Source organism: Lactuca saligna, chromosome 4 (assembly GCF_052625555.1).
Source record: "Lactuca saligna cultivar CGN05327 chromosome 4, ASM5262555v1, whole genome shotgun sequence".
NCBI classification, from domain to species: domain Eukaryota; kingdom Viridiplantae; phylum Streptophyta; class Magnoliopsida; order Asterales; family Asteraceae; genus Lactuca; species Lactuca saligna.
Window position 1 is genome coordinate 176,800,888 of NC_136420.1, and position 24,595 is coordinate 176,825,482.

The following is a 24,595-nucleotide window of genomic DNA, read 5'->3' on the forward strand; positions in this document are numbered from 1 at the left end:
CAAACTTGCTAAGCGAATTCTAACCTAACTGACCAACTTACAAGGGTGTCTTCCAAGAGTGAGGAGAGAAGGATGTGGATCGAGCTGAAGGAGTCAAAATTAGTGAAAGCTAGGGACGAAAGTTTTTATTTACAAAAAGACAATTTGAAAATTTTGAAACAGAGAAATGTTTTTTGTTTAATTGCTAAGTGTTTATAGACTAACATAGCTCAATTGCATTTAAACTGTGAGATAGGTAAGAAAATTCATAAGATGATTTGTCCATTTCTAGAATTTAAGGAAGATGAGGTGATCGCAGAATGCGAATCAATAGTGTCATCAGAAGAGACATCCATGTCTTACAAAATCGTTCTAGACAAAATAGAAACCTTCATAGACTCAAAGGAACATAAATGTATGCTAAAAGACATTTTAGATGAAAATGATAAATTAAAAATGAAATCGGAAACTATTCATTCGTTTGATCAATCCAATGCAAAACTAACTTCTGAAAATAAAATAGAATTAGGCAACGCATCTGAATTTGATGAAATGAGTGAAATATCCGTAAAAGATGTAGTTGATTGCTCTGAGTTAACAAAGAGCGAAACTGAGAATGAGAAACCATTGATCTCAGAAGATTCGGTTGAATTTTCTCGTCTAGCAAAGAATAAGAAAAAGCTATGGTTTATCAAAAGTTTCAAACCGTGCCAAATCAAGTGTATGCAACTGAAGGAGTTACTCATACACAAACAGAAGAACTAAGAGTCTTGGTAGAAGCAGATAATGCAGAAGTATGCGAAGAGTTCTTCTGGTCGGCTCCCATAGATAATGCAGACGAAACTGTCGGCTTATCTGAGCAGACCTCCTGGAAAGTTAAAGGAAGATATGTGGCAGAACCTTTAAATAAAACCACAGGTTCCGAAAAACCAAGCACGAGTGGAACCAAGGACATTCCCATAGAACAAAGCAAAGAACCAAAAGCTCCGGTCAAAACAGTCGAAACTCAAAGAGAGAAGCAGAAGGCAATCTTCAAGGTGCACAAATCGCAGAAGGAATTGGCTGAGCAAAAACACTTAAGAAATCAAAGGTGTGCAAAGAACATAAATGAGCGAAAAAGTTACTGGAATTCACAAAATTCCAACTATGTTCCTCCAAGGAAGATCTCAGAGGGCAAAGGAAAGGAAAAAGTAACAGACGAATTCAGTCAAAGTTCTTACAATTCCAAGTACGAGAAGCGAAAATCCACTTTCGGTCCTCGACCCAGTTTCGGTCCCCCTAACAAAGGCAAACCTAGTTTCGGTCATCAACCTAGTTTCGGTCATCAATCCAGTTTCGGTCATTAATCCAGTTTCGACTTCAACAAACCTCAAAGCAAAGCATCTTTCAAAGGAAAAGAAACACTAACTGCTGAGACTAGGAGCAACAATAAGAAATCATCAGCTAATCCTAGGATTCAAAGACCATTAAGCAAACTAACCAACGAACTTAAATTCAAACAAGATAAAACAAAAATTAAAGTATATACAATTAAAAGAAAAGATCAAACCACATTAGTAAAAAGAACATACTTGGTTGATATTTCTACTACTATTCCTATCTCTGTGAAAAACTCACAAGGACCCAAGGAACTTTGGGTTCCTAAATCTGCTTAATTTCGCAGGTAATGAGTGACGAGAAATTCGACGAAGAATGGTACATAGACAGTGGCTGCTCACGTCACATGACAGGGAGGAAGGAAGAACTTAGAGAATTTCAGTCGTTGAAAAACGGTGGCTGTGTGAAATATGGAAATAACTCTTTCGGAACAATCAAGGGATATGGCATGATAACAAACGGTGACTTCACAATTCGAAAAGTGGCTTACGTAGAAGGATTACAACACAACCTCATAAGTGTGTCACAATTAGTTCTGGGCACAGGTTTAAAAGTACCATTCGATGATGAAGGTTCAGAGATAATTGAGAAACAATCCGAGAGGGTTCTGCTGAAATATGAACATAAGGGAGAGATGTACCCATTAAATCTCAATCCCATACGAGGGAAACCAGCAATATGCTTGCTAACAAAGGCAAATACGGATGATAGTTGGTTGTGGCATAGACGACTTTCGCACCTAAACTTTAAAGACATTAATAAGTTGGTGCTTGGTGATCATGTACATGGACTCCCTCTTCTCAAATTTGACAAGGATCATCTGTGCGCAGCATGTGAGATGGGGAAACAAATCAGAAATAGCCACCCGACACAGATCAACACAAAGATAGATGAAGCACTGGAACTCTTGCACACCTGGGTTTTCTTTCTTAAACGGAAATCATATGCTATTGAAAGCTTCGGTGGAAGTAAGTATATTCTTGTAATTGTAGATGACTTTTCTCGCTTCACCTGGGTTTTCTTTCTTAAACGGAAATCAGATGCTACTCCCAAGCTGAAAACATTCATCAAGCAAATAGAAGTGCACCTGAGGAAAACAGTGAGGAATATAAAAAGCGACAATGGTCTGGAATTCAAGAATAATGACTTTGATGGATTTCAGGCTGATAAGGGAATAACTCATAACTTCTCGGCTCCTTATACACCACAACAGAATGACATTGTTGAAAGACGAAACCGTTCTCTGTGTGAAGCAGCCAGAACTATGCTAAGTTTTGCTTCACTTCCATTATACTTCTGGGCTGATGTTGTGGAAACCGCGTGCTACACTCAAAATCGGTCTCTACTGAACAATAGATTCTCTTTAACTCCGTATGAGATTATGAACAACAGAAAGCCGAATGTCAAATTCTTTCACATTTTTGGTTCAAGGTGTTTCATTTTCAACTCGAAAGAAAACCGAAACAAGTTTGATGTTAAAGCTGATGAAGGAATCTTTCTGGGATACTCACTAACGTCAAAAGCATACAGAGTATTGAACAAACGTTCAAAATGAATTGAAGAAACTTACTATGTCACCTTCGACGACAGCTATATGAAGAAAGTCCAAAGAAAAGAAAATGATCTGGGAGACATTTTTCCAGAATCAGGACAAGTCTCGGTTCCTATAGCCAACTTGTTTGAAGAATACATACGGCTGTTTGATGAACCAGAAAAAGCAGCATCCTCAGAAGCGAAAGCCAAAGATAACAAAGTTGAAAATCTTCAGAAAATTATCAATGAAGCTACTAAGGAGAAGGAAAACGAACCTCCAACTGCTAAAAGTGATCCATCATTACAAGGGGAAAGTTCAAATCCAACAGAAACAAGTAAAGCATCTTTCGAGGGGGAGCATTCAGCTTCGGCTCCATTTCTTAAAGGCTCAGAAAAGGAGGAAAGTCCGGCTCAAAGTCCACATATTGGTAGTACAACCGAGGGGGAGAACTCTACTCCCACAGCAGATGCAAACTTGAGTAAAGACGCAGGTTATACTTCACCAGTTGAGGGAGAGAAAGAGACCGAAAGCACAACTGATGAAGGCGAGGGTAATACATCAGAAGCTGAAGTAGAAGTGAATGCTGAATTGGATCCAGATAATGAACCAAATTATCCTCCATTGGTGAAATGGACCAGAGACCATCCCAAAGAACAAATAATTGGTGAAAAATCTAAAAACATTCTCACACGGTCTCAAATAAAGGCGAAACAAACTGCATTATTCTCCAAAGTTGAATTCTTTATGTTTACTTCATTTGTTTCAAAGATAGAATAAAAAAAGGTAAATGCTGCTCTTGATCATTCAGATTGTGTCCAGGCAATGCAAGATGAATTTAGTGAATTTGAACGAAACCGAGTTTGGAGGTTGATACCTACACCAAAGGATGCCTCTGTAGTTGGACTAAAGTGGGTTTTCAGAAATAAGTTGGATAAAGAAGGGAATGTCATTCGCAACAAGGCTCGGTTGGTTGTGAAAGGATACTGTCAAGAAGAAGGGATAGATTATGAAGAAACATTCGCTTCGATAGATAGACTGGAATCGGTAAGGATCTTCTTGCATATGCAGCTCATAAAAACTTCGAAATTTTCCAAATGGATGTCAAATTTGCCTTCCTGAATGGAGAATTAGAAGAAATAGTCTACGTGGAATAACCACCTGGGTTTGTAAACGAGAAGTTCCCTGATCATTGCTACTTGCTAGATAAAGTTGTGTATGGATTAAAGCAAGCCCCGAGAGCCTAGTATGAAACCTTAACTGGTTTTCTGAAAATGTCAAAATTTAAGCAAGGTTCGGTTGACCCAGCCTTCTTTCAAAAGAAAGAAGGCGAACATTTAATGATAGTTCAAATTTATGTTGATGATATCATCTTCGGCTCTGCGAATCCTAGATTAACAGCTGAATTCAGAAAATTGATGGAAACTAAATTTGAAATGAGCGCAATGGGTCCAATTAATTTCTTTCTTGGTTTAAACATTAGATAGGGAATAGAAGGTATATTTATCAACCAGGAGGCTTATACGAAAACCTTACTAACAAAATTCGGTATGACGAGTGATTCAAAAGTAAAAGTTCCAATGGCATTTGGCACTAAACTAACACCATCTCTGGAAAACCCGGCTGTTGACGTAACAAAATATCGACAAATGACAGGTTCACTTATGTATTTAATGGCTAGTAGACCAGACATTATGTTTTCTGTGTGTTATTGTGCCAGGTTTCAAGCAAATCCAAGAGAACCTCACATGGTTGCAGTAAAGAATATACTCTGTTATTTAAAGCGAACTTCTTCTCTCGGTCTCTGGTACCCTACAAGATCTAGATTCTTCATTCAATCTTATTCTGATACTGATCTTGGAGGATGTGGACTAAGAGTACCATAGGTGGATGCCAGTTTCTCGATGGAAAACTTGTTAGCTGGCAGTCCAAAAAGCAAACTTGTGGGTCGTTATCCACAACCAAAGCTGAGTATATTGTTGCAACCTCTTGTACTTCTCAAGTCATCTGGATTCAAAGTCAAGTGAGAGACTATGGGCTAAGCATGAAGAAGATACCCCTTTATTGTGACTCAGAAAGTGCGATAAGGATTTGTCACAATCTCGTGCAACGTTCAAAGACTAAGCATATTGCACTTCGATACCACTTCATTAAAGATCATGTTGAAGATGGGAATGTAGAAGTACACTTTGTTCGATCTAATGATCAACTGGCCGACATATTCACTAAGGCATTACCTGAAGCACTCTTTAATAGAATCTTACAAGGCCTTGGTATGATGGAAGCAGAGTCGGTACCGAATCCTTAATCCTCTTACTAAAAGTTAGACAAGCAAAATGGAGCGACCGCTCGGTCTATTTCGGCTCCTTAAATTTCGGGAACCGAAATGCACCGACCGCTCGGTCTATTTTGGCTCCTCAAATTTTTGAGAACCAAAACAAACTGACCGCTCGGTCTATCTAGCCTCATTCAATTAAGATAAGGTTTCGGTTGTAAATTGCTTATGTTTCTTTAAATGCTTATTTTCTTTTTCTGTTTTTATTCCTTTTCAGAAAATCTCAAAAAAAAAATCCAAAAATATTTTCTTTTTCTGTTTTTATTCTTTTTCAGAAAATCTCAAAAATCCAAAAATATTTTTTTTCTGTTTTTATTCTTTCTTAGAAAATCTCAAAAATCCAAAAATATTTTTTTATTTTTATTCTTTTTCAAAAAAACTCAAAAACATTTTTTTTGGTATATTAGTTTGTTTTAGTCTTGTTTCGGTCCCAAGTATATTTTCTAAACTAGTTAAGGGTCCCTAGAAGCATGCTGCTACATTGTGACTCAAGCCTCTACGACCAAGAGCAATGCCTTAATGATTCGATTCTACCTATCGTTTCTTCCCAAGCAGGCAATCCATCTTTACTCGGTCTAGAGCTACCTTACTCTTCTCACATGAGTTAAGAGTTTCTTTGCTTTGTCCTCGTATATAGCAGAAGGTACATTCGTTTCTTTCACCATCCTCAAACCATTCTCCATCTACTATCGGTTCACTAATGTAACCCTTGAGACTCTCGATTCTTACCACTGAGGTTTATGGTTGCACAACATCTGTGTTTATGATCTTAGATACGTATACGACGTGCTAAGTGAAACCCAAAATTCAACACCCATAATGAATTAACGGTGAATTTCGATATTCAAGGTCTTACTTTGTACCAAATGAATTTTTTTGCGAGGTCTTTTATGAATGTGTCTAATACCAAGACTATTCTTCCTATAAAGATCCAATTTTATTTTATTTTTATTTATATACACTCTCTTTTCATTACAAAATAACACCTGCCTACTTGTTCAACAGATCAAATCGATCTCACAAGTACTTCTTCCAACATTCGATCTTATTTTAAGTATTGATGTTCGGTTGAAGCTAAGCCACCCTTAGCCTATGTCATGAAAAGAAGCCTTTCAATGTTTATTAACAAACATTTGATCGTATTCCTGAGATCAACGCAAGCACTTTGAATCTCTCTTGATTTCAAAGGAAGCGATTCTTGCCCGGAATCCTCTGTTTTTCGTCTGATTGTCAGATATCACTCACAACCCAAACACATTTGCTTTATTTCTTTATCGTTTGTCACTCTAATGCACGAAATTTTTTAATTTTCCCCATTCTATTGATGCTCTGTTTGATAACTTTTTTCATTTAGTGAATCAAGGGCAATTCAGGTTTCGGTGGTATATTCTAATTCAAAAAAAGATTGATGAAATCTTTTAGGTGCGTGAATTTGAACGGTCACCATACACACGCGTGCTGACGCCTACCTAGGAACATCCAACCTGTCCAATCATGCTTTTTCAAGCTACTTTTTAGAAGATAACATCACAATCGTCACGATTTTCTCTCTCCTACCAACGGTATATAAAGGGATTGCACGATTCGTTGTCTTCTACTGCTTCAAAGAATTCTAACCTGTAACGGCAATTTAAACTGTTCATCTTCTTCCTTTCATCAACAATGGCGACTTCTTCTTCTGCACAAGATCAAACCGATTCATCTGCTTTTCTCACCATCAAACCAAATCAGGACATGATTATCGACCTTACTCCCTTTATGTACGATTCTTATATGTTGCATGTTGTGGAGTGTTTGAAGTATTCTCCACTGGTGGTTACCCTAACCCGGTACGAGGCAGTTCCAATGTCCTTATTGTCACAAGTCTACTTATTTGCATCCTACGACAAGAACAAGGAACGCATCTATTTCCAAATCCACAACAAGAAGGCTTCCATATCAAAAGGAAGGTTTTGTTCCTTATTGAGTCTTGTAGTGGATTCCTCGGTGGTTTTTCCTGATTTCATCACCACTGCACAACTATTTTCAATGATGTATGAGATGGAATCACTGATGTCTTGACCACCATTGCCAAAGTCAAGAAGTCATGCTTACCCTCTCAGTGGAATGATCTTCTTAATTTGTTGATTAAGGGCTTGGCGGAAAGGAGTGTTGGATCTGATGGCACAAGCAAGGGTTTTTTGACTATTCTTTACGGATTGTACCATGGTTTGAAGCTGGATTATGTATCAATCATCTGGTCTCAGGTCGTGTAGAGTCTGAACACATCTACACGTCAATCTGAGATTTCTTGTGGGAGGTTCTGGACCATCATCACTCTAAGGGCTATTGATACTTTGGAGATTCCGTTGATGAAGGATGCTCTCATTGCGACAATTTCCACCTTCCATACTAAGAAGATCATCATCTCAGACCCAGTCAAATTTCGTCATTATGGTTCAATACTGAAGATGATGTACAGAAGTGTTACTCAGCAAAGCACAGTAATGGCGGACTACAACAAGCTACATTCCACAGAGCCGAGAGTTCTTACACCAGAACAACAAGCTGCTCTCAACGCTCTTGATAAACTGAGTGGCAGAGGAAAACGAGTAACTATCAAGAAGGAGACAACCGAGGCTAAAACTTCTAAGCCTTCAAAAAGTAAGAAAAGAATGACCGAAACCGAAAGTTCTTCAAAGCCAAAGAAGATCAAGCGCATGGCCCGAAAACCTAAGGGTCCATCTCCTTTACCATCTGACAATGAGGATGATCAAGAAGCTGACTATCCACATGAGTCTGCAAGAGGTAATACTCCATCTCGCTCTCCTTCTCCACTTCCAGAAGACAAGATTCCAACTCCACCTCAATCACCAAAACAATCCCCTCCTAAACCAGATGAAGTTAAAATTCCTACTCCACCCCCTTCACCAAAACAATCACCACTAAAACAGCCAACACCCACACCGACACGGAAAGTACCAGTTTCAGTTGTTTCAACTTCCATAACCGAAACCTCTCTACCACCACCACCGGTATCTTCGGTTTCTATTTCCACCACACCTTTCACTACTCCGGTCATTACCCCAATTACCATTACTACTACCATCCCTGGTGAAACAGCAAGGGTCAACATATCTCATACGGGGGCACCTACTGTATCTAAAACTCCCGTCCTTACTCTACCTCCCTAACCAACCAAATCAACCGATTCCGGTGCTACACTCGACGGTGACAATGATGAGTATGATTCCACATACTTTAGTCCCTATCATTTGCAATCGGATGAGGATACTGAAGCTCCAATAAACCGACAACACTTGGACAGTATTCATGAGAAGCTGGACAAGTTGCTTGCTGATACAAAAGCTTATGGTGGGGTCGTTCTAAAAGTCTTTGTGGAAACCGCCATAGAGCAATATACAAAAGCCATGGATAAATCCACTTACGCTATTAAAGAATCAACTTCTCTTTGCAAGAAAGCTACTACTGATATTGCTGAAGTTGTTCGCACAACTCAGATCTTTCTTGATTCTTTGAAAGGGCATGCGGATACAAATGCGGCTCAAGTTCGTCTTCGGTTGATTCTCTTTCTCAAACTTTACAGGAAGAACACACGAAATTTGAAGATGTTCGTTCTTCTCTGAAAGATGATAATGCAACTCTCATCAGCTCGGTTTCTTCCAAACTAGACTCTATGCATGCTGAGATAGCCAAGGAGAGTGCACTGAAAGAAGAAATTGCCAAACAAGCTTCTACCATTTCCGTCCAATAAATCCAGCTTACATATGCAGAGAAGGAGATTTCTTTTTAAAAGCTGAAAGAGCTGTCTTTCGAAGTTGTGCAAATGATGTGAAGGACATGTTGACCAATCTTCTTGGTGCTCATGATCTAATTCTCACACTTTCTATTCGCAATCATCTTACAACAAAGCTGCTTCCCGCCCTTGAAATTCTACACAAAATGAAAGGTGTTTCGGAGCCTTTCGTCACTCCAAAAGAAGGGGGAGAGGAATCGCAGAAGGCCGATATCACAAAAGAATTGAACGTTAATTTAGCTTTAGGTTCTGGCCCAAAAGAAAAGATGAAACAGATTGCTCTTGATAGCGATAGTGATACTGATGAAACTATAAGCCAAGGCTCTGCAAAGAAAGAAAAAAGATAAAGAGTTAGATGAAAACTTGAAGATCTCTAAAGAGGCTGAGGAAACTGAGCGAAGAAACAAAGAAACAGAAGACATCTTACAATGTAAGAAAGCTCTTTTTCCTGAATGGACTAGGGAAGTGTTGATTAGTCAGGCTATTGAGTCACCAAGCTTTTATTGGTTAGAGCCGATTGCTTCATTTGACTGTGATAATTCCAAAGACTCACAGTTTGACATGCCGATTACACGAAAGGCATTTATTTTTCATTGTTTCGATTCAACTGTTGAGGTTCCATTTCCAAGTCCAAAGGTTGGCTGAGAGCTTATTGATTGGTATTTGAAATATGGTCAACCTTAGTACTAAACATGGAGTGCTCAAAAGATTACAACTGTCAAAGTTTTGAAGCCAACTCCACCTGGCAAGTTTGTTAATGTCCATTTCAAAGTAACACAAGGGACTGCAAACTCTGTCTCATTGATATCGCTTGCTGATCTTCCCAATCTTAATCCACACGATCGGATTTTGCTTGTCAACATTCTGCTTGATCATTCCAAGGAGTATGAACCGATTATAGAACATCTAAAGAGAATGTTGGGATCCTATATACACGAAATTGCTACAATGGTCAAGAGATTGCAAGAGTTATGAATAAAAAGCCAACAGTCAAGCCGACCCAAAAGCTCGGTGATGTGAATAAGATGAAGATCGGGAAGATTGACTCAACTCATTTGACGGTCATGTTTACAAAGGGTGAAGCTCACAGGTTCTTGTTCGATTTGGTAGATAAACATCTATTTTCTACTGATTGGTTGGAGCACATCATCAATGTAATACATCGGTGCAAGCAGATTTCGGATGCTGATAAGAAGAATTTTATCGATATGCTTCGGTGATACATCACATTTTGGTACCATGTGTTAGCTATCATACCGAGAGTGTTCAAGGCGGTGAAAAAGCCCTCGGTTCCTAAGAGTTGAAGTTTCGGCTCCGAAGACGCAAAGGGGGAGATTGTTGGGCTTATTGTGTTGCGTCTTAGGAATTTTTGTATATATATCCGGATTGGGCCTGTCCATCCGTGATTATCTCTTTAGGGTTAGACTATATATATGCATGCATGTATGCATTATATTTTACATGTCTTATTATTTTACGATTGAGCTTGTAACCCAAAACACCTCTACAGTCGAACTTCTTAATCGAGCTCTTCTGAGGTGTTGAAGCTTTAATCATACGACATATTCAAGCCATATTCTCTTTCACTTTACATTCATTCTTGTTTGCGTACTTAGAACTAATCGATCATGATGGAACTTTGTTCTAACAAATACCTTAAAAATATAGAGTGACGGAGGCCTTGCCTAACAAAATGTTCATATAAAATCCCATCTACAATTGCAAGGTCGTTTTAGAAATTGGGGATTTTTTTGTTCTCATGGACTCTACTCTAGTTATGTTACATATTATCAAAAAAGACCATAATGCCCTTTTCTTATCCCCACACTCCATCTCTTGTTAACAAATTGCAACCCAATGGTAAAACCCCAACAACAAACCAAATTGGTCAAACCATTAGTTATTGTACCTAAGAATAATAAGATGAAAATACCCTTTCCCATTATTGAACTTTTGACAGCACACCCTTCCATGGTAAATCCCCAACAACATTTTTCAACTATTCAACCTCCTATAAAAAGAACTAAAAGTAGGTTATAATAATAGACAGAAATGAAAAACAAAAAAAAAGTTATAATTTAATAAAGTGATTGAGGTATGATGCGGTGATACAAAAAAATGAAAAACATTTCCTTTCTCCCATTCAAAAAGACCAATTAGAAATTTAAATAAGATAAAATCAAACATTGAATAATGAGAACTCTTTATATATCTATGTTTCCAAAGGCACTCATGTAAACTAAGTTTATTTGCCATAAAGACATCTAACAACATATTTTAGCTATTGAACACCCTGCACTAATCTATTGTTATTTACATTGAGTTGAGGAGGAAAAACTAAAAGATATTTTCCCAACAGAGAACTCCCAAATGGTGACTACATTGTGGAAAAATAATAAGGAAAATAAGTTGTTAGTTATTACATACATGTCTACAGAAAGGAATGCAAAGGCATTTTTTAGCTTTATTACGGCTACATTAAACATTAATGGTTGAACTATTTCCAGATACTATTTTCTTCCGATCTATGTCTTAAAATCTTCATGGATGACTTTCACAAACAATTAATAGGCAAATTTAAAGACCATGATTTAAAGATGAACAAATCTCTAACAATGAAACCAAAACGAATCAGATGCAAAACATGGAAAACGAACATATTCCAAATAATTGAAATAGAAGTTGTTAAATCAGAGATCTTACCTAGATTTAGGCAGATAAGGTGAGACTCTCGAAATGAAAGCTTAGGAAGTAAAAAAAAAAAAAAAAAAAAAAAACATGTGAAATCACAGCTAAGAATAAAACAAACACATGTATGAGCAAAAAATAAGCACTAAAATGAAGACAAAAAATACCTAATCACATGTTGGTTTAGGGTTTGATCAAACGTTTTTCGAATCGATACTTTTCCCCCTAAATCACCTGGAATCAATGACATTGTCCCCCCCCCCCCCTTTTCTCCAATCGATACCCTTTTCCAATCGATACTCTTTTGCATACCTACATGATGGTGAGAAAGTGATAGAGACTGAGTGGTGGTGGTAGTTGTGGTGGTGTAGTTGTTTGGATTTCAAATCTAAGGTACTCAAATGGATATGCAAAGTAGGAAGATAGTTGTAAGGAATAAGATAAAGGGGAAAAGAAAGAAACCTGAGTTACCAGTAGTGTAGCTGTGACGACGACAAAAGTGGTGGTTGGAAGACTATGAGATCGTTGAATTAGTAGGGGTACTTGCTAGCGAAGAAGTTGAAGCATCTAGGATTTATGGTGATTTATTTTACAGAAGATAAGGGATGGCAGCATGGTGATGGATTTTAGAGTTTTTTTTTTAGAGAGGGATGGTGATGGTGAGAGATTGAAGGCAACACTATCTTAATGGAATTGAGAGAAGAGATGCCTTATAAAGTGTATCTCTGTTGACCGATTCAATCGGTTGAATGTGAGGAAATATCAATTTAATTTGATTGATTCTGTTTTAGAAGAGTAGACATGACCCGCCTATAGTCGTTGACTTTTTGACTTTATCGACTAAATAAGATTTAAATGCATAAAGTTATTGTACATAATGTAGTAATGATTTGTACCTCTTAAAATTCAGCAAAACATGGTAAATATTTTTTAAGGTATATATATATATATATATATATATATATATATATATATATATATATATATATATATATATATATATATACACACACACACACACCCGTGAATTTAATATTTTAAAATTATCATTTTGTTCCAAATTTAATAATATTTTTTAACCAGTCGACTACAGTTTTTGTCTTAATAAGTCCAAATAATAAATATAATTAATTATAAATTATAAAGCAACAAACGACAACTTCCACTTCTCGTCTATTCCAATACATCAAAAGAATGGACGACTTGAGCTATGATGACATTTTGATACTTTTTCGTTTCCATATTACTATATTATAATATTATATATAGATCATGTTATGTTTTTATATGATTTTTTGTGATATTAATTCTCTATAGTTTTAATAATCTAATATATAGTTTTTTTTATAAATATATAAGATAAATTATACATAATATTAAAAAAATCGCTAGACCACTACTATACCACCGCGATAACCACGATTCCAAATAGCAGCATGTGATCACTATTAAAATTTTGACCACGATAACTGCTTATATATATATATATATATATATATATATATATATATATATATATATATATATATATATATATATATATATATATATATATATATATTGCCGCATGTCCTCTTCCTCTTCATTTTGACACTGGTGATTTTCTAGATTTTTTTTTTTGAATTATTAATTTCCACTTGTCATTTTTATAGTTTTTTTCTTTTTATTCATCACCTATTAAATATCACCTCATATTAATTAATTTTATGAATATATTAATTAATGTACATAATAACTTTTTATTTTTAAATTCCTCTTTCTGTTAATATATCCCGATATTAATAAAAGAGTAGTTCTTTTGTCATGTGTCACTATATTAGGCTTTGTAATTAATATGATGCCATTTTTCTCAATCTATTGATTCTCCATTTCAAATTTCAAATTTCAAAATTTAATATTCTCATTTTAATTATATTAAATTAATAACATTAGAATAAAAAATAAAATAAAATTTATACAAATTATAATAAAATAAATTTTATACAAATTATAAGATAATATAATTTTATGTATTTATTTGAATCAACGATTATAATTTTATAAATAACTAAAATTATATTTCTTAATTAACAAGTTATTTAAAATAATTAATTAATAGTTTTAAGTTTCTACTTAAAAAGTCTAATTAATTTTGTAACCGTGGTTTCCACGGCTTATCAACTAGTTCTTAATAAAAGTTTTTTTGCTACGTTTCAATCTGTCATGAGATTTCACAATTGTCATTTTGTAGTATTTTTGAAATAAATATTATCCATCTGTTAATTTTTAATTTGTTTCAATTTTTAAAATTAAAATCATATACTTATATATGTAAAGTATTAAATATTATATATATGATATTAAATTTCAATTTTCTTCCTTTCTTATTTTAAAGTTTTATATTAAAAAATATTTTGTATTTATAATTAATGTTTAATTTTTTTTAAAAAATCAACCCATGTAAAATACGGGTTTCACACTTAGTACATCAAATATAATAAAATCACCCCTACTGTACGTTGATTTCTGTAATTGTATTTTATTCCCCTTATCTTATATCTTCTAGCAGCGTATTACTAAATTTATTTAATGTAAAGAATATGTTTTAAAAATAATTTACCATCCCTAAACCGTTACTAAAAACATTTCATCAATCATGCGTTACAAAATTACTATCAAAATTCGATGAAATTATATTTTGTCTGTTATCCATTACTTTTTTTTTTTTTTTTGAAAGAAGGGTATCGTAATTTTAGCAACGGATAACTAACGGATTGTAAATTTGTTGATTTTTAATGCAACAAATTGTATTCTAATGCTAATTAACCCAACCGTTACTAAAATCCTTAATTAATCGGGTTTTCTTACTATGTAAGAAATGTATTGGTATTTTTTCGTTATTGTACAGATTTATTCAGTCGCTAAACTCTATCGATAGTATACATCAAAATTATAAGCACATTATTTGAAATCAGTTGTAAGCACACTGGATATATTTTTTAGAAAGGAAAAGATAATAATAAGAGAATGGGATACCAGGTATGAAGCAATCATTAAGTGTGTAATATAGTATTCATGATATCCCATTATGAAGCAATCATTAAGTGTGTAATATAGTATTCATGAAATCTCAATGAGATGAGTGCTAGTTAATAGCAATTAGTACTAACATGCATGCAATCAAAGTGGTCACTAATTTGCTCATGATGCTCATTACACTTGGACTTATATTCTAACTAAATTCAAAAGTTTGGTTAGATTCATTATATCAATATCATTGCTTCTAGCTTAACATTATTTTATGTGGTAGAAACCTTTAGATCATGGCTGTTTATATCTCAATTTTTGCTGTTAAAATCTTACGATTAGGATCATAAGATCATAAGATCTTACAACGATTCAATCCCACATCCTTTAATATTTGTTCGATAATGAAGTCATTCATTTTCTAAATCCTAGACAATTCGTTCTTTCTGCTCAAAATTTGTGTGTATTAATCGCCTAAAAATATTGTATATTCATCTTGAAATCGACTCTAAAAAATACATACATTCAACTTGAAATTAAGTAGATTGCACATTGCAGGAAGCCTCTCTCTCTATGGCCAAAAATGATTTTGTGCTTCACATTTTTTCTTTTCTAATCATTACGGTTTGCATCTATAATAATCATGGTTACTTCTTAATTAGTTAAACTCGATTTATTCATTAATGTTTTAATCAACACCAACCTAGCTCGCAAGGAAAATATGTAGACAAATTCATTTTGGAACGATTTTTCAATCCTAATTGGATCATATGATGTTGCAAAACGTAAAGCTATGAGATGTAATTAACATATCGATCACGACAACCTTGTTTAAGATAATTAAGTTTCCGTTTTAAAATTGATATGAATATGTCTAGGGCAATAATAGTACGTAGCAATTTATAATGGATGTTTGGAACCCTTTTGATACAGAATGCAAAGAAAGGACGGAAAGACGATATTCAGTACATGATTATTTGTTGTTTTCAATGTTTTACCATGTTTTGCAGTATATAAAGGCAGTTTATGAGCTACGGATCTCGATAAATGATGCCAACCCTATAATCTACAGAATAAGACACACCAATCTAATCACCTACATACATTATTATAGGTTATTATTAATATATTTATTAGGTAATAATTACATTATTTTCTCAAAAAGTAATTTTTCTCTCTATCTCTTTTATATATATATATATATATATATATATATATATATATATATATATATATATATATATATATATATATATATATATATATATATATATATATGTTTAGGTTCATTTGATATCTTTCTAATTTTGTGAGACCGTTAGACCAAGTCTAAAAATAATTTTAAAACACAATATAAATAGAAAAATCGAAAAAAAAATTAAATATTATTTTCGGAATGTGAATTAACTAAAAAAAATATATATGTTAAAAAAATCCTGTTTTTTTTTTTAAAAAAATACGTGAAATATTCTAATAGAATATTACACTGACATATTCTAAAAACTAATTTTAAATTGCAAAATAAATGGAAAAATCTAAAAATTCATTTTTTAAATATTATTTTCGGATCTTGAATTAACTAAAAAAAATAAAAAAAAAATCCCATTTTTTAAAAAAAAATACGTGAAATATTTTAATAGAATATTACACTGTACATATTCTAAAAAATAATTTTAAAATGCAAAATAAATGGAAAAATCTAAAAATTCTTTTTTTAAATATTATTTTCTGAACTTGAATTAACTAAAAAAAATAAAAATAAAAATCCCTTTTTTTTAAAAAAAATACGTAAAATATTCTAATAGAATATTACATTGTGCATATTTTAAAAAATAAATTTAAAATGCAAAATAAATGGAAAAATCCAAAAATTATTTTTTTAAATATTATTTTCGGAACTTGAATTAACTAAAAAAAAAATTTAAAAATAACAAATAAAAATACGTCTCACGGTCTCACAAAATATAGGTGGTCTCAAATGAACCTAATCATATATATATATATATATATATATATATATATATATATATATATATATATATATAATTGCTTTATTTAATTATTAAAACTAATTAAAAGATACTCCAAAGCTTCTTAAAAATAAAAACGTTCGTATGATTTTTTCCATTGTGCAAAAATTGGCATGCTCCAAATGTTTATATCCATTATAAAACATTTTTCTTGAAGCTTTTCTAAAAAAAAAAATTTGATTCTTCATAAAAAATATTACGATTTATTTATAGAAGTTGATGAAAATCTATGTAACAATGAAGCTTTATTTATTTTTTTATAAAAATAAAAACATTAAACATCCCAAACCAATTTAATCAACCAATAATGATGTTACAAGTAAACTATACCTATATATGTCACAATTATGATTAAATCAACCAACATCAACTGAATATGAAACATATAAATATGGTTATAATGAATACAAAATGGTAAATGATATGTTTTTTAATAAAAGAAAATAGGGCTGTGCTATTTTATTTCCATTGTTAAAAAAAGCTCAATAAAAAGAAAAGTAATATACCTAACAAACTTTTTTTTTCTTTTTATCTTTTTTGGTTTTTATAAAAAAATATCATTTTTAATAGTATCATGTATAAAAAACTTTATAACGAACTGAATTGTTACCTCCAATTTATTAAAAGAGAAAAATATTCCAAACAAATTTTCGCTTATATAAACTTAAATATCCTAATTTATGAAAATTACATTTATAGTCTCTAACATATAAATATCTCAATTTTATTTTGTATACCTATAGACCAAAAATAAATATAGGTAAAGTTAAACTAACACTGATAGACGAAAAATAAATATAAGCAAAATATCTCAAATTTACACGGATGGGGTTAATTTATGTATAATTCGAAAATGTAAAAAATTAAAATTAAAATTAAATAACTGTTTCAGATTAGCTTATAATTTATTAAATAATATGAGAGAAAGAGAGAGATGAATTAAATAGGAGAGAGAAAAAATTTATTTTTTCGGAAAACAATCTAGATTAAATAATTTATTACTGAAATGATTAGTCAAAAATTATGATTTTTGGTGTATAATAAATTGGTGTGAAAAGAAAAAACCCTAAATCATGACATCTTCACGTAAGCCCGTACGTAGCCAAATTCTGTTTTCTTTTCAGGAGGGAATACTAATATAATCACTGGTTGCTTCAACTTTCCTTGTTATTCAAGTATATATGTGAAAAAGGTTGCTTCTTTACAGCAACAGCATGCAATATGCAAGGAAAGTGTGAAAATTAGTATCTTGGGTTGGTAGCTATCAATCATAGTATAGAACACAACTTTTTCTCAAACTTTTTGCAATCATTCTATAGATTACAGCATCAGATACTTTATATGTCGACTAGATCTAAACACGACGAAATATCATAACATCAATGATTAGTTCTTCGCATTTGTATTAGAGAGAGAGAGAGAGAGAGAGAGAGAGAGAGATCCATGATGTTTTCCTTTTTTATGGTCCCGACTTTGGTCCAATTCAGATGAATAAACCTCTGGGGAAAGAAAGAGATCTTTGATTATTTGTAACTAAATTAATCGTACTAATATCTACGCAACCTATCAATTATGCTCCTACTGATTTGATTCTTGTTTTGAATTTCCATATGCGACCAATTTTGGTCTTTGGTATGTTGTAAGATTCATAGAATCGCATTCAAGAACCGAACAACAATTTTGAGTGTAGTGATTGGTTGACACAAAAAGTACGATGAAAAGACAATATATTGAGGGTTATATAATACTAGTGAAAGTTATTTTAATTGTTAATTAATATTATGTGCATGCAAGTGTGATGATGGAATGATGGATGCCTACAAGCATAACCCATCCACTTGCCGTTGCAAGTTGCTAACAACAATCTTCGTATGTTCTTTAAGTTCTAATGATCATTTGATCCATGATCTGTTTCTAATGATTCTATGATAGAATAAGGAATCTGGGATGCTAAAGTATGATTATAAAGTTCCACAACTTGGAGCATCAACATTAAAAAATTGTTGCCAAAAGCTCTTTTCAACCAAATATCATATAAATCTTCCTACGAACCTCTTAAATGCCTAAATAATTTAATTGATAAACTAAAAGGAAATGCTTAGCTCAAATGGCTATACTGAATGCAAAAATGCGTAACTTTAATTTTGGAGGGACGAAAGTATAATATTTATGAAAAATTGGAGAACAAGAGGTCAAAGCCTAAATTTTATATTTTGCAGTTCTGGCCCTAAAGAAGCTTCTCTAAACAAAGCCTACCTATAAAAGTTCCAAATACCCATGCTCACATGGATGCATTATAGCCTGTAATATTATTTTTAGTTAACTAGTAGTACATATATTCTATTTCCTAGGTTATTATGTCATTTATGGTATTCATCTGTTAATTTGGCAAGTATGCTACTTCCTCATAATAAGATTTTGTTATCAATGGCGGCTAAGAAGGAAGATGAAGTAAAAGAGAAGTGAAGGTTGAGATATACTAATTTCATACCATGGTGCACCACTTTGCAGCCATGTATTAGTCGTTTTAGGTTAAGTTTCAGCTATAAAGAATATAGATAAAGAGGAATTCATATTAGTTATTTCACATATACAAAGTAATGAATATAACTCTATTATATAATAAAATGTAAAACTAACTAAATCAGATATATACTGTAGATATTTGTGGAGGTATACAACAGCTTTTGACAAGGTAAATATACATGAGGCTGGCTTGGAAATATGATTGTGGAAGCTTGAGCTTCGAAGAGGTTTACTGAGGGCATCTGCTAATTGATCATCGCTTGCAATATGTTGGACTCCAAGAGAGCCATGTTGAACCTTTTCTCGGACAAAGTGGAAATCTAAAGCAAGGTGCTTCATCGTTGAGTGAAAAACTGGATTGGCAGAATAGGATGTGCCATTGAGATTATCACAATAAACGGGTGGTGTTGTTACAAATTGGAAACCAAGTTCACTTAATAATGAGGTAAGCCATTGGACTTCAGTGGTTGTGGAAGCCACAACATGAAATTTTGCTTCTATGGAGCTCATTGCAAGAGTGGTTTGACTCTTTGAGCTCCATGAGATTGGATTAGAGCCAAGGTAGACAATATAATTAGTAGTGCTTCTGAAATTATCTTTGTCACCTGCCGAATCAACATCAGTAAAAGCATAAAGTGTAAGAGGAGATGTTTTATGTAAAATGACTCCATGATGTATGGTTCCATGTAGGTATCGGAGCAACCATTTTAGGGCTGCCCAATGATGAGATGTTGGTGCATGCATAAATTGGGATAAACGATTTACTGCAAAGGATATGTCAAGACTTGTTAAGGATAGGTATTGGAGTGCTCCAACAAGTGCTCAATAATTAGTAGGTGATGTCAAGGGTGTACTGCCAGTGAGTCGAAGGAATTCAGTATTGATCATCGGTGTTGAGAGAGGTTTACAATCACTCATATTTGCTCTCCTGAGTCTGTCAAGTATATACTTGCGTTGGGAGAGAATAATACCAAAGGGATGTGGAAGGACTTTGGTGCCTAGAAAGTATGATAGGGAGACTAGATTTTTTAGAGATAATTTGGTGGCAAGATTTGTGATAAAGCGAGATAGATGATTTGGAGAGGGACCAGTGACGATGATATCATCGACATAAACAAGAACTAGAATAAAGGTTGAATCTGTTTTGAGGAGAAAAAGGGATGAGTCAGAGATGGTTGGTTGGAAACCAAGGGAGATTATATATGTTTTGTGCTCATTATACCAAGCTCGTGATGCTTGTTTTAGGCCATAAAGGGCTTTGTGGAGTTTGCATACATGGTTAGGGAAGGATGAATTAACAAATCTTCGGAGTTGGGACATGAATACATATTCTTGAAGATCGCCTTGCAGAAATGCATTATTGATATCTAATTGTCTCAAGGGCCAGTTTTGGGATATAGCAAGGGATAGAATTGATGGGTTTTAGTCATAAGAACATCCTATGTGCTCATACAAACCCTAATGCTTGGATCTAGGTTTCTCTATCGTACATGCAATTTATCCAAGACTATAAACCCTAGATCTAGCATATGATAATCAATATTAACATAATAATGGGTTTAAGATATTACCTTGATTGTTATGTAGCAATAACAATCACAATTCCTTCTTGTAATGACTTTAGAAAGCTTAGAGTCACAAATGTCACTCCTCTAATGGTTCACAAACACCAAGAGCAAGAGGATGAAGAAGAGAAGAGAAGGAAGCTGCCCAAAACCGTCCAAAACCCTAGAGAACAAGTTCACCACGTTTTTGGGGCTTAAGAGTGCTGACTGTTTAAGCCCTAAACAACCCATGGATTCCTTTCCTAAAGGCCTTGGACGATTTCTAATGGGGTTCCCCATAGAATTCGTCCAACCTTATATAATAAGGTAATCCATAGCCCAATTGCAATTATCTTATAATTACAATCCCAGTCCCTTAAGTTTAATTAATCTCTTTTAGTCACAAACTTAATTCTTATTAATTCTTGACTAATATTAATTAAACAATATGATTTCTCCTTTAATATATTATTCCCATAATATATTATTAAATCATATTTAATCGTTTCTCTCCATAATTCATCCTATCAAGTTGCTTTGCTGAAGGCAACCCAAAAGGACCATGCACCATCGGGTCAAGTACATACCAAAATAGTTATGGACTTAGACACTAATCCAACAGTCTCCCACTTGGATAAGTCTAATAACTATTATGTGTATGACTTCAGATCCTGATCTGCAATCATAGCTTTCCAAAGCTACTGTCAACTCTGATCCTATCAGATATGCATGTCCTTTAGATAAGGGATCATATATTCCTCCATTCTAGATATCGTATAAGACATGATTTCAAATCATTCTTTCTGTACTATTTCTCGACTTCCGATTTATGACGACTGACTAATTGAACAAATCAAATTAGCCCTAGCCCGGCCGAGCATTTACGTTTGTCATCACTAAATCATCGAGGGGCCCAAATATATCACTTTTATCCTACTTTGGATAAAAGGAATGGATAAACTTTAATTCAATGCTTGCTTGCATTCACTTACCGAATCACGCACAACAATACGTTTTATAACACCAAGTTATTGGTGCGTTTACATATCATCAATATGCAACCGACTCGCAAGATACAACTCATACATCTCGGTTTCAAGAATATAAGATGTTATCGTCTCACCAATCACTCGTGATAAAATCTATGAAGTAATCCAAGTGAGCGTGGGTTTACTCCAATGCTCAAATCATATTCATAAGCACTCATGAACGTTGCAGCAAACTTTTGCTTATGTCTAATACTCTTTAGACAATCCACACACCAATTCACGACAGTCTTCACTCATACCTACTTCCAACATATGAACGACTGTGGCCCGTTCGAATAATTTGACTGTTCTAAACCAATTAAATTATTCAGGAAGTCAAAACATGCAAAGTGAAACTCAAGAATAATACTAATCCCATATGGCCTCAAATCTTTGAGTATAAATAAAACACCTTTTATTTATCACCATATCAATTACTCATTATTCGTCGTTTCGGGTAATCAACTTCTTACTTGAATTATTACTACACTTGTCCCATGCTCTTAGCATGCACACAATGTTTACCTATGGTTCTTACTTTGTGAAATAGATCAAATGAACACATTACCAATTATACTCATTTCACAACTCCTAATCCTTTCCACAAGTGATAGAATATCAAATTCTTGCAACTTATAGAATATGTTAGATTCTAACATTTTATGCAATGATCCTTTCGTGATGTCACTGCACTAAAGTCACAATGACTATTGGTAATGAAATTACAAGTTACAATACAATTCCATAGATGTGATGTCTCTCACTCAAAGTACATTCCTTTGAACATCCTTTGCATAAAAGTTTCTAATCTAGACATAGATTCTCAATATCTGACTTCCAATAAGGAAACATTTCCATACTTACCATATGACAACATATTCTCAATAGAATCCTCTCTATTCATAATGATGTCGATATACTCCATCCAGTACTATACTTCCAACTACTCACAAGCGACCAATCCTCGGCGAACTTTGGATTGTCCTTTGATAGTTGTTTAATTATCTTAGTCAAAACCAATTCTTGTCCTTTTTCCCTCTAAATGCGCTAGACATTTGGAAAATTTTAGAATTGTCAAATATTATAGCATTTGCAATCGATCCTATACCCGAAGCGTATGGGACACGATGCATAATGTCTTACATGGAGATTTGATACTTTATTAATCTTCTGCCATAATATTTTACGTGCTACGTTCTCACAATTCGAATTATGAAGAGGAATGTCGTAATCATAATCGAAATTTGAGAACACACTATGTATCCTTGACTAAATTATTAACATTCCACAACCTAAGCCTTTAGATTTGAAATGAAGCATAATATTCTCTCCCTTAATTATAGCAAAACAACTATTCAACCCTTACAACTTTGCAAAGTATGACTCTTGTTTTCTATAATTAATATTCCTAACTTGCAATACTTGCCATAATAATCATACAATCATAACATTTATGCTCCCACTATCATGATGATTATTATAAACATAACACTTATGCTCCCACTAGCTTTGACATGTATTCAGAAAACAGCTTAACTTCCAGAAAAACAATACTTATTGAATTTCTTAAGTTCATGTTTCTAATACTTAATGCTTTGATAATCTTTTATCTAAGCTTATTAATCTCATACACCTTTGTCCAAGACAGCTCATATGTGTGTCTAAACAGTTAAGACTAATTGCCAAATCTCACAATTCGAATCATGGAAAGGGATACCGTAACCATAATCGAATTCGAGAATACAATTTTGCAATTGCTATCTTCTTAAAATCTCTCTTAGTGAAATCATTTCCTCACAGTCATTTTCATGAAGGAGGGAATCTTATGAAACTTAGTTTTTAATGGTGTATGTGTTCCTATTCATGTGAATTTCTCAAAACTAAGGTTTGCAACAAATTCAAGCTCATATGGACCGAACTCTCTTAATCTTGATTTCTTGCCTTATGGTAGCACGGCTGCCCACCATGTCTTCAAAGTAGTTAAGCAACTCACCTTTTCCTATCAATGTACTTTTCATTGATCAAGGTCCTTGCCTTTTATGCATTCAAATGTGAACTCATAGAACTCACATGCATAATTAACTCAATTGGAATGGCACAGAAACAAAACTACGTCAACACGATAGGTTATAAACCTCAAGTTGTGTGCTAGTATTGATCAATAAGGTCTATTTTGATTTGATATTGAAACCTTTCAAGACCATTAAGACTCCCACTGACTCTTCGACACATAAGATTCTCTTGTCAATAAACATTTCTTGACAAATATTCAAGAGTTAGTGTAGTTTTTATCAAAACACTTCATAAATAGGTCCTAGTTGGTCTTTGTCTTATCCAAGACATCACAACTTTCCTCATTTGATGAATGTTATAAACCTTCTTATTACTCAATGTCACAATCTTAACTCTAAGACTTCTTTTGGAATGAAGTATGATTGACTTCCTGATTTAACCATTTCTTCAATTCTTGATTCCTCTTCTTAGACATACAATTGTACTAAGACTTACTTAGAGGATCAATTGAGATATGGTTCTTAATCATTAAGACTTATCATAAAACATAATAAAAGGTACTCTCATTTCTTCTTAGAATAGAGAAACTTTTATCTTTCTGCCTAATTGATTCTTCTTATTCGTTTTGCTTATTGAAATAAATTTTTTCAATCAATTTAGAATTACACTTAATCTTATAAGTATAATCATATGTACTAAACTTTTAGTAAATCATGATGAATATCTTTGTTACTCTTATGGT